We start from the raw sequence: 12,398 nt of genomic DNA, 5'->3' as shown, positions 1-12,398 counted from the left end.
TCACTAAAGACATGCAGTGTCTTTCCTTCTAACCTCCCCGGACTTGCCATCCCAGAGGCTAGAAGGACAGCAGAGGTAGGAGGTGGATGCAAAGAACAGGAGATTCCCAGGAGTCGTGTTTGTGGTTTTCTTCCCTTGTCTTCTATGCCATCCCAAGGCTGAGGCAGAATGAAGAGGAGTCCCTGTGACCTGGAAGGGGGTGCTCTTCAGGAGGTTGGGGGGTAGAGAGTATGAGTATTTAAGTATTTGAACTTTTGTGCCCAGAGGGTGCTGTGAACCTCAGGGATTCCCATCCTGCTGCTTGCAGCTCATCTCCCTGGGGCGGGAACCAGGGGTTTGGGAGGCCTCTCAAGATGGCTGTCCTCTTGTTCTCTGTACATCCCCCTGCTTGACCAGTGCCTGCTTCACCCACACCTACTCACACGACTGATTGACCTTCCTACAGACTTGCCCCAGGCCCCAACTAGTGATAGCTTATCAAAGGGGCTGTGAGAGGGGTCCCCTCTGCTGGTTTCCATGGTAACTAATGAGTCAATCTGGCACCAATACCCCTTAGAACTGGCCATCTCCCCCACCCCATCCTCCACCCCAGGAGTGAGCAAATCTGCTGCCATTTCCTGGCCGCTGCCTGCTGCCCACAGTGGGGTGTTGCTCCAGGACCTTGCTTCTGACACATACGCTCCTCTAGCCATTAAATCTCTCATATCTCTGTTTCTGACTCTGGGCTCTTTCTTTGGTCGTGAAGCTGGGCAAGCACAAGGCCTTGCAGGCCTGTGGGGTGCAGCCCAACAGAAGGTCACTATAGCACAGTGTGGGTCTTGAAGAGCTGGGAGCAGGGTGGTTTTCTCGGAGCTCACCCAAGGGGCTCTGGTGACCACTGCTCCTGCTCATCTGCGGGATGAGGCCTTGGGACAGCTGAAGGAGAAGGTTCTGATGGAGGCCAGAGGTAGCGTTCTCTGCTGTTTGGACTGGAGTGGAGGCGAGTCCTACCTTCCCAAATAATATTGTTAGGCTCTAACACTGATTGCGTGTTTGCCTCTCGCTTGCACTCTGCAAAGTATATCATCTTGTTTCAACCCCATGACAACTCTGGAAGGTAGATAATATTATTACCCATAATGTACAGCTCAAGAAACTGAGGCACAGAATGGTTAAGTAACTTGCCCACATGCAGCAAGCGGTAGAGACAGGATTAACGAACCCAAGCAGCCTGACTCCAGGGCCCATGAACTTGGTCATTACCCTGTGTAGGCCTCATTGGGGGGCGGCGGGGGTGGGGGCTGTCAGTCAAGGGAGGGCCTCCTACCTGGTGTGGTCCTGCAGAAAGTTCTAGGAAGTCCTGATGATATTTGGAGTCATCACCACATTCTGTCATCATGTCTAGAGCACGACCTCCTGCTCCTGTCCTTGATGGCCACAGGGGTCCAGGGCAGCACACAGTGAAACGTCCTGGTTTATGACATCCCTGCTCTGGGAACAAGTCTGCGTGGCCAGCCTCTCAGTAGGGATGCGTGGGGCAAGGAGACCACCATCAGAGCCAGAAAGATGGTGCCTTTCTGGTGATGGAGTCATTAAGGGTGAGCGTTCTGGAAGGACAGGGATGGCGTAAAGGCGTCAGGCAAGCTCCCACCAGCTCGAGGATAAAAATGATCATTTATGGAAAAACAACGACATGGCTGCCCTTGGGCTGAATACTTTTCCAATATCGTTTTAAGGTTTTTTCCACCACCACCTTGTAATGAGGGATGTAATGAATCCTTCTTCCCAGTCTACAGACAGAGAGTCTGAGGTTCAGAGAAGTTAAGGAAATTGATCAAGGTCACCAAACGAATCCATCTGAGGAGTCCTCTTGCGGTGTAGTGCTTATGGGACCCACGTCTCCTGGGGCAGCTGTGCTGAGGGAAAAGAGGTCTTCTCGGGGGAGGACAGTAGGGGCCACACACACGGTTCATGCAGCCTCGGGGTGGAGGGGCTGAGGGTTTCCAGCAGGAAAGGGGCACAGAGCTGGGCAAAGGCCGGCCAGCTGTTCACGCGGGCTCTGAGGTGACTGTGTTTGGGCAGTTGGAACTGCAGAGGTTCAAGTGCAGACCCTGATACCTTGGAACTGAGCCACAGCTCCGCCCCACAATGACCCTGTGGCTGTGAGCTTAGAAAAGGTACGCAGCTGTCTGCATCTCAGCATCCTCAGCATCCTGTGAACGGAGATAACCCTGACAGAGCACCTTTGGGAGCTACGGGAGAAAGAGAGCAGGACCAACTCACCAGGGATGTGGCTGCAGACAGAGGAGGGCACTCCCATCTGGAGAGGCAACCTCCCTTCCGCTGTGAGCCAGCAGGGGGCTGAGTGCCACCCAAGGAGGCTCACCTGAGGCCCAGAGGAAAGGGCTGAGGCTCACGTGGTGTAGAATGGGGTCCCTGTGCCAGAGGTGGAGTGGAGAGTGGGCGAGCTAAGCAGTCTGAGCATGGTTCCCTGTGCACATGCACGGCCAGAGAAAGAAAGTAGCCTCCCAAGTCCTTTTCACTCCAACCCCAGCATCCCCTTGCATTCTGCCGGTGGATCACGGTCCCTGGTCAGGCACGCTGGCCTCCATAAGTCACTGTAAGCTGGCTAGTGCTATGGCCCCTCTATCACCCCCCACACACATTCTTTAAGAACCACTGTGCTGAAAATAAGTCCAACCTGGTTTTCTGCCAAGAGGTATGGCAGCCACCCTGACATGTTATGCGGATACAGCAGATGGGTCAGAGGAAGGGGGTGAACCCTGGGCTTCAGGGCACCAAGGGACATGAGAGGCTGAAGACCTGTCACCACTGCATTGTGTCCTCCCTTTATCTACAGCTTCTGCATCCAGGGAGAGAGTGAGGACTCCTTCCGATTGCTGCCCCTTGTGTGCGAGCATGCACACATACACACACACACACACACACACACAGGCTGATGATCAGGCAGGAGCTGGGGGAAGGACAGCTTGTTGGGACGGGGGCTAATGTAACAGGACATGACCTTACTATATGAACCGCCACCACCAAACAGCGGTGACAGTCCATCTGGTTGTGCCCAGAAGTCCCCCTGCTGTGCAGAGGAGCTGGGAGCACAATTAACAGTGCACCAGTTGTTGGATGGCAGCTACGTGCAGGGGCGTCCCACAGGCGACACCGTAGGCACAGTATCTCCATTCAGTAGGTGAAGAGAACCAGGCTCAGAGATTTTGCTGTCCCACAGACACAGGATTTTGACGGTTCAGTCAATATCTGTGGAATGACCAAGTCCATCCTGCTGCGGGAAGATGGAACGCCTCCCCCCTTAAGGGGCGCGCACTGGAGCTGCACCAAGTGAAGAGACCAATCCTCTCATCCCTCGGAGTGGAAGGTGGGTGGAGGAGCAGAGACGTGGCTTTCGGAAAGTAAACACACCGTGACTCAGCCTCCTGACCACCCCAGGCAGCGGGCTCTGCAGCAGGTGGCCTGGCCTCCGTCTCCTGCGGAGGGCAATCTGGGTTAACGGGAGCAGGGAGGCACCCAGCCGTGATGCCCTGTCGCCAAGGGTCCTTGGCCAGAAAACACGAGAGGCTTTGAGGCCTCAGAAAGCAGCGGCTCCTCACCCCTCCCCAGGATGCCAAGGCTGCTCTTGGGCAGGCCCCTAAGTACAGGCCACATTGGGATGCTAGGTCAGCTCCTTGAAGTCTGAAACCCAGGGCTGCTGTCTATGAGCTGTGTGGCCTTGGGCAGGTGAGTAACCGCTATATGCCTAAGTTTTCTGGTCTGTATTAGAAGCTGGCTTCAAGGCTGCTGGGGGGAATAAAGGAAGGCATACTTGGGAAGTGCTTGCCACATTGCCCGCTTCGTAATGTCTGCCCCAAAAATGGAACTGCTAGTACTATTGCCCTCTGGGGTTCTCAGAAGGTTCCCTCCAGACCAAAGCAACTGGTCAGAAACGACCCCTTCCCCACCTCCTCTCCCCCCGCCCCACCTCCACAGAGACCCTCCCTAGCCTGCCTCTCACTTCTGCAGCTCCTGCAAAACTCACGCAAACAATTCTTATGAACCAGCCGGGCAGGCTTTCTCTGCGTCTTCAAGCGAAAGTAAAATCCGAGCGTACAACTCCAAGCCTCCCTTGTCTCAGGCCTGCTGTCAAAACCCTAAGTCCATACTTTCGAGTCAGGGTATGTGCGCCCTGGGAGCATTGGGGGTGTGCCAGGAATACAGGAGGCCCTGGGGTAACTAGAGCACCCCTGGGAAAGTTAAACATTTCAACTGAAGGCAACTTAAAGCACTAGGTTTATGTTAACGCAACCATGACACAGACTATATATTCTTGTGAATGTTTAAGATGAAGCAAAATGTAGTTCAGGCTTCTGATAGGCACTCCTTGTCCCCAGGGAGTATGCGATTACCCTGCCCAGGAGCCAGGGGTTCTTCGCTGCCAAGGCCTGAGAAACCCTACCTAAGCAGTGAGGGGTGGTTGGGTATCTTCTTGGGACTATCCTGGTATCTTCCTGACTCATCCCATTCTCCCAGGAGCTGATCCTTGTCTTTGCAAGAGGTGGCCCATACAGCCCAGTGCCCAGGAAGCAGTTCAACCTGCCACCATCAGAAGATGGCAGGCTTGCACTCCTGGCAGGAATGGCAAGAACCAAGCCTGGTTTTCAGCTTCCCGGCTTGGCCGACAGCTTAAGAGATCCCAGGAGGACCTGATTGTGCTTCCTGCCTCTCATCTTGGCTTCCCTGTCCTCACGGAGAATACACCTGGCTAGCAGGTGACGTCTGAGCCCCCTGGCAGGGCGGGGCACAGCTGGCATTCAGCAAGTGCCTCATGCTTGCCATCCTGACAGCACTGTCTCCTGGGGCTTCCAGCAAGTGGGACCTCCAAAGGATTAAGGGTGACTATGGGGCTTTCAGCAGGGCCCAGCCCTTCCTTTGCCTCTGAGGCACAATGCTGTGGCTGACAGATTCCAGCCGGACCTAGAATGTAGTGAGAAACTCGGTGTCTGTGGCCATGAAGGTGACTAAGTCCATTCTGTGTGATTTTCTTTTTTCAGGTATCCTGAGTCAGGCCAAGGTCTGTCTTGGAGGAGCAGGGCTAGAAGGGCCTGAAGTAACGGCACAGGTGGACCCCCAGGACAGGTGGAGCCAGCTGTCTCCGCTCTGCCGCTTGACCCAGAAGGCTCAAGAGCCCTGGATGCTGAGCATGAACTTGGAGAGTGAACATGAGGATGGTGGAAAGAGAGGAGCCAAAGGGGTGGCTCTCAGGACCATCCTGACTTGTCATGGCAGCAGACACTCAGCACGAGGGAAGGGAAATTCTCTGACTCCTCTAGTGCCAGGGACATGGGGAAGAAGGCCAGCTGAGAAAGATAAGATTCAAAAGCACCCAACCCAGGACTCCCCTGGAGCAAGCACGACTCCCAGTGCCCTCTCCGGGGACATCTCCTACAAGTGGTTTCATAGGACGCAGCCTCCTAGGGACTCATTACCTCCTGGCCACGATGGAGACTTCAGGGCAAACCTAGACGCTGCCTTGGGTGTCCCATCCAATTTCCCTGGTTCTGGAAGGTATTTCTGTACGCAGGAAGGTGTAGACACGTCCCCAGACAGCTCCTCTCTGGCGTGTGTCCCCAAGGTGGGGGGCAACTGGGACCTCTCCACGCAGAGGACACAAGCATCAGCCAAGGGATCGGCCAGCTTGGCCGCAGCGGCGCTGGCCAAAGTGCAGAAGGGGTTTAAGGACTTGAACCTGGCGGGTGCGGGGGAGGGCCGGCAGAACAAGGCGCGTCCCTATAACTGCCTGCCCGGCGGGGCCTTCCAAAAGCCCAGCCATCCACTGGGCCCCACACAGACGCCCGGCACCAGGCCTTATGCGGGCAAGCTGTGCGAGAAGACTTACTCCCACCGGGGCACGCTCCAGCAGCACCAGCTCCTGCACACGGGCGAGCGGCCCTACCAGTGCCCCTTCTGCGACAAGGCCTGCACCTGGTCCTCGGACCACCGCAAGCACATCCGCACGCACACGGGCGAGAAACCCTACCCGTGCCCGGACTTCGGGAAGGCCTTCGTGCGCTCCTCTGACCCGCGCAAACACCAGCGCAATATGCACAGCAACAAGCCCTTGCCTTGTGCCGAGGGCGGCCTGACCTTCAACAAGCCGCTCTCGCTCCTGTGCCACCAGCGCACACCCCTGGTCGAGAAGCCTTTCTGCTGCCCCGCCCGCGACCGGGAGGTCGCCGTGGCCAGCCGGATGATGGAGCACCAGCGCGTGCACTCGGGCGAGCGGCCCTGCCCCTGCCCCACCGACGGCAAGTGCTTCACCAAATCCTCCAACCTGATGGAGCACCAGACGCTGCACCCGGGCCAGCGGCCCTTCAAGTGCGCCGACTGCGGCGTGGCCTTCGAGCAGCCCTCGCGCGCCACCCGCGCATCCACACGGGCAAGAGGCCCTTTCCCTGCGCACAGTGTGGTCAGGCCTTTGCGCGCTCCTCCACCCTGAAGCGGCACCAGCAGATCCACTCTGGGCAGAAGGGCTTCCTCTGCGCCGAGTGTGGCCGGGCCTTCCACATTGCCTCGGAGCTGGCCCCGTACATTCGCGTGCACAACGGCGGCGAGTGGCCTTATCAGTGTGGGGACTGCGGCCAGGCCTTTACCCGCTCCAACCACCTCCAACGACACCGAGCCAAGCACCGCAGCTGCAAGAAGGAGCCCATCCCTTCCTGCGCTGATGAATGCAAATACTGAGAAGGCATTGGACCTGGACCTCTCTCTAAAGAAAGGTACTTTTCAGTTTTTACATGAATAAAGGAATCCCCCTAAGTGGTCTCTATGAGGGACTCTTCCAAAGCAGCGAAGTGTACCTGGGATAACTCAGACCGAGCCAGCTGGCTCACTTTCCTAATGAAATGACTTTACCCTGGGGAAAGTCTTTATGAGCTTAGCTTGAATTAGAGAAGGCCTTTATCTTAAAGACAGGGGCGCTTATGTCCTGTGTTAGAACCGGTTATCCTAGAATTCCAGAACAGCCTTAGCATCTGGAAGAGTAGCCTGCTGCGCTTTACCCCAGAGCTTAGTGCCTGGCGCTAACTTGAGCCTCGCCCACAAAAGCCACGGGGGCCTTCTCTCGGCCCGCTTTTCCTGTTTCCATCCCGGGAGCTTCCATCACCTGTTACACTTACAGAGGAATCTGCCCATTTTCAGAGAAAGAGAGATACGAAATTTCTCCCTATGGGCCTGACCATGGTTGAGAAAACCTTCTAGGTTCATTTCAATTCGCCAGGACCGTGCGCTCCAATTTGAAGTAAATAGAGCACCTCTTGCGCAAGTGCCAATCAGCTTGTCTGTTTCACGGACATTAAAACCAGGTTTGAAAACCCGAATGACTTAGATTGTTGCCTACGAGGTTCTTTGAAATTTGCACTCCTAACAGCCATTCTTCAAAATGCATTGACACATATATTGATTTTTGTATAGTTTAAAGTCAGCAGTCCTTAGACGTTCCCATCGTGGCTCGGCGGGTTTAAGAACCAGGCTAGTACCCATGAGTACACAGGTTTGATTCCTGGCCTCACTCAGTGGATTAAGGATCCGGCGTTGCCAAAGCCTCAGGTGTGGCTCGGATCCGGTGTTGCTGTGGCTGTGGCGTAGGCTGGCCGCTGCAGCTTCGATTTGACCCCTAACCTGGGACCTTCCATATGCCACGGGTGCCACCCTAAAAAGAAAAAAAGAAAAATGAAATAAAGTCAGTAGTTCTTAGCTTTAGACTTCAACTGGGAGGAATCCACAACTTCACAGAGTTTCCTTGATGCACAGAGGCAAACAGCACTTTTTTTTTTTTTTAGCACTTCTGATCGTACCAAAATTAAAGACGATATTCTGCAAAAAGGTACTGTATTCTCCTTTTGAGAATATCTATAGTATATTTCTTAAATTGCGACCAAAGCCTGCCAAATCTGAAGTTCTCTTGGTTTCCTCTTGGTTTGGACTCAGGGAGTGACTGCTATTGGCCAAATAGGAATGATAATAATGGAATCATAAAAGTGAGCACAATCCTACCAGGAGAAGAACTTCAAATGCAAAAGCATTAGATAGAGAAGTTCTGACCATCAGCCGTAACCTTGTGACTATGCAGAGAGTAAAGGCTAGTATATTTTTTTTCTGGGTAATCAGTGAAATGTTTGAAAACTCTAATATTCCTTTTACCCTTGTGTTCTCTTAAGATGGTATTTAGTACAGTTTTTCCTAGTTACAAAATTTGGTTGGGCTATCGTTTCTTAAGTCGGTTGTTCCCCAAACCAGTTCATAAATGGCTATATGGACATCACCTGGATGGAGTTCCCACTGTGGCCCATCTAGTTAAGAACCCGATATGATGTCATGAGGCTGCCGGTTTGATCCTTGGCCTCGTTCAGTGGGTTAAGGATCTGGCTTTGCCATAAGCTGCAGCATAGGTTACAGAGGTGGCTCAGATCTGGCATTGCTGTACCCATGGCATAGGTGGGCAGCTGCAGCTCCGATTTCACTCCTAGCCTGGAAACTTCCATATGCTACACATGTGGCCATTAAAAAATAAAGTTAAAAAAGAAATCACCTGGATGTTTGTTCGCCACAAACTCCTGAATCTTCACCTTGAATATTGATACAGCTCTGCAGTGCATCTTGGAATCTAATTTTTAAAGCTTCTTATGTGTTCTTTCTTTCTTTCTTTTTTTTTTTTTTTTTTTTTTTTTTTTTTTTTGCTTTTTTAGAGCCGCACCTGCGGCATGCGGAGTTTCCCAGGCTAGGGGTCAAATCGGAGCTACGGCTGCCGGCCTATGCCACAGCCACAGCCACGCTGATCCGAGCCATGTCTGAGACCTACACCACAGCTCAAGGCAATGCCAGATCCTTGACCCACTGAGCAAGGCCAGGGATCGAACCCGCAACTTCATGGTTCCTAGTCGGATTTGTTTCTGCTGTACCAGGACGGGAGCTCCATAAAGCTTCCTTCTGTGTTCTGATGCACAGCTACGTTGGGACCACTGGTGTAATTAATATACTGGTGATGCTTAAATTTTATTATTTAGTAAACAAATAATACAAGCTAAGAAGTGGGCGATATGGATGAAATCACAATAGAACTAGGCAAAAAACAGGCACAAGCTACTAGAACAACCCCTGACTTGGATATGGTGGACTCAAACCAGCAAGCAGGTTTTGAAGGGTCCCATAATTTCATTTCTGCAGAGGAAATGCAGCATCTAGGTGTGGTTTCCAGGCAGTTAACACCTTTGGGGAGAGAGTGAGTTAATAGGCTAACTAGATGAGCCTGTGCTAGGTATTTTAGGAGCTGAATACTGTGTTTCTGGAATATAAGGGTATATCATATACTGACTATTAATACAATATACTGAAGAAAACTTCATTAGTTCTTCAGTGCTTGTTCCACAAAGAAGGGGCCTTTTTAAACTTTATTTATTTATTTATTTTATGGGCCCTACTTGCGACATACAGAGGTTCCCAGGCTAGGGCGGTGAATTGGAGCTACAACTGCCCGGCCTACACCACAGCCACAGCAACATGGGATCTGAGCCGTGTCTGTGACCTCCACCACGGCTCACTGAAGGAGGCCAGGGATCGAAACTGCAACCTCATGGTTCCTAGTCAGATTCATTTCCGCTGCACCACAAAGGGAACTCCAAAAAGGGACATTTTTTTAAAGGAAAATATGTCCCTATCTTTTCTCACATCAGCTTCCAGGGTCATGCTGAGTAGATATGGGGGGTGGGGCGGGGGGAAGCAATCTCGTTGCCATAGTCACAGCACCATCCCATGGTGCACAAGTGTGTGGGGGTGGACAACAGAGAAATCAGCCTGCTGCAAGTTGGCTTGGCACATGTTCTGCCCAATAGTCTGTCCTTCCGAATTAAAGGCAGTTGAAGCCTCTCTTTGCAGAAGTATCGGTGCTAGGATATAGGTTATTCTGACTCAGATTGTTGCCTCAAGTGATGCTGAGCTACTTTTCAGGTTTTCTGTCTACCCACTGCACATCCCATCTTACTAACATCGGAGCAGGGACCTCTTTGTGATGGAAGGAATTTAAAGCTTCTCTCTGGACTAGAGCTACTCCCATACTTCTGTTTGCCAAAGGCAATTTGGATATACCCAGTAAGAAGTTCACCTACAAGTTTTCACTTAATAAAAATTCTCACCAGAGTCTGTAGTCACCATGATCCACAGTGTTTAGATAATGATGATGGTAGCTGTCACTTACACAGTACTTGGTGTACCGGGAAGTGTTTTAAGTGTTTCTCATGTATTAATGATCTCCTTTTTAAAGGAAACCTATTTCCCCATTCTGTTTTTAAGATGACGGAATCAAGAGAAAAAAAAGTTATAGGTCCAAGATATCATAGCTAGAAAGCAGCATAAAAATGATTTGGTATTTAGACATCCTGGCTTCAGAGACTATGTCTTTAGCCACAGGGCTGACTGTTTCTGTTTGGGATAGAGGAATACTCTGAGATTCTTGATGACATGCATTTTAAAAGCGGGTGATCAGGCGTTCACGTCGTGGCTCAGTGGTTAATGAATCTGACTAGGAACCATGAGGTTGCGGGTATGATCCCTGGCCTTGCTCAGTGGGTTAAGGATCTGGCATTGCCATGAGCTGTGGTGTATGTTGCAGACACAGCTTGGATCCTGCGTTGCTGTGGCTGTGGCGTAGGCTGGAGGCTACAGCTCCGATTCGACCCCTAGCCTGGGAACCTCCATATGCTGCAGGAGCGGCCCAAGAAATGGCAAAAAGACAAAATAAATGAATAAATAAATAAAAGTAGGTGATCGTAAATTCAAGAGAAGATAAATGCTGAAACACAGCATGGCAGAAAGCACCTTGTGACTTGGGGAAGAAAGCCAGTGACTCACTTGAGACTGGGTCTGGGAGATCCTAGGTTGACAGCTGTTAGTCATTAATGCCCTGGAAAACTGTCAATAAACTGGCCAGATGGAAGGAACTGGAGCTAAAAGAATGATGCTTCCTTGAAGACTCACCATTACTTCATCTCACTGAGGAAAGAAATATTCTGAGCCTATGCTGGACAGAGAAAAATACACCAGCAATGAATCTCGGCACCTAACTTTTTTTTTTTTTTTTTTTGCTTTTTTATTAATTTATTTTTTATTAGGGTATAGTTGATTTACAGTGTTGAGTCAATTTCTGCTATATAGCATAGTGACCAAGCTTATGACAAAGGAATCAAGAACATAGTGGCACTTAATATTTACATAAGATTTTACAAACCAAATGCATGCACATCAAACAGCTCTCTTACCCCTGGTATGAACACCATAGATCACCCAGGAGTTCCAATTAAGCCTTAAAAATTTTATTTGGAAGAAAATTTTGTGTAAAGCATCAATTTAATTGCTAGACTGCTCAAGCAGATCTCATCACTAGACTCAGAACTAGACAATTACAAATTCAGTGACCCATGAAAATATTGCTGAAGATGGAGTGACTCCCTGTTTCATCAAACCAGAAAGGGGTATCTTTTTACAGCTGAGAGGGAAGCCCATTTTTACTGTCACCTGCCCTCTTTCCATTCTTCATAAAACCATGCCAGTATAATGAAAATTTTTCCATTGGGAGTTTCCATCGTGGCTCAGTAGTTAACAAATCTGACTAGGAACCATGAGGTTGTGGGTTCAATCCCTGGCCTCACTCTGTGGGTTAAGGATCCTGCATTGCTGTGGCTCTGGCGTAGGCCAGAGGCTACAACTCCTATTAGACCCCTAGCCTGGGAACCTCCATATGCCGAGGGAGTGGCCCTAGAAAAGACAAAAAAAAAAAAAAAATTTCCATTATGAATGGATAACGTTTTAAAATCTTTCTCCGCTTCGTGTTCTCCTTCTCAGTCAAATTGGCTTGGAGTTTCACTGTCTGAGGAGTGTCAGGCTGTCAGTGGATTGGCTCAGTGAGTGAATGGCGCTTGTGTAAAACATAAGTTATGATTCAGATTTAAAAAAAAAAACAAAAGACACAAGGATCCTGTCTGATAGTTCAGGTGAAATCTAGGACAAGTGGGGATAATAGATCAAATGAGGAGATGCCTGAGATTTCAAAGGCAGAGCTGTTTAGGCAGGATGATGGGATAACAGCTGTCATTTAGTGAACAATTTTTAGGGGTCAGGCACTACATTCATTATCTCAATTAATCCTTACAAGAATCTGTTATAGGAGACTCTTTTTTAGTTTTTAGGGCCACACTTGCGGCATATGGAAGTTCCCAGGCTAGGGGTTGAATTGGAGCTGCAGCTGCTGGCCTACACCACAATCACAGCCAGATCACACACAATCACAGCGACGCCAGATCTGAGCCACATCTGTGACCTACACTGCAGCTCACAGCAACACCAGATCCTTAACCCACTGA

At 50.7% G+C, this 12,398-nt stretch overlaps 1 long non-coding RNA gene across 1 annotated transcript in view; it reads left to right on the top strand.

Moving 5' to 3' along the window:
• ZNF648 overlaps positions 1-8,691 on the top strand; it is a 200,904-nt gene extending 192,213 nt beyond the window's left edge. Inside the window, exons 11-12 of the long non-coding RNA XR_002347093.1 lie at positions 5,040-6,764; positions 7,827-8,691. This is a non-coding gene — a long non-coding RNA (zinc finger protein 648). The remainder of the gene's footprint in view (positions 1-5,039; positions 6,765-7,826) is intronic.

The sequence above is a fragment of the Sus scrofa genome, chromosome 9, assembly GCF_000003025.6.
Source record: "Sus scrofa isolate TJ Tabasco breed Duroc chromosome 9, Sscrofa11.1, whole genome shotgun sequence".
Classification (NCBI taxonomy): domain Eukaryota; kingdom Metazoa; phylum Chordata; class Mammalia; order Artiodactyla; family Suidae; genus Sus; species Sus scrofa.
The sequence above is the reverse complement of the archived record's forward strand: the minus strand, read 5'-3'. Positions and strand labels throughout refer to the sequence as shown.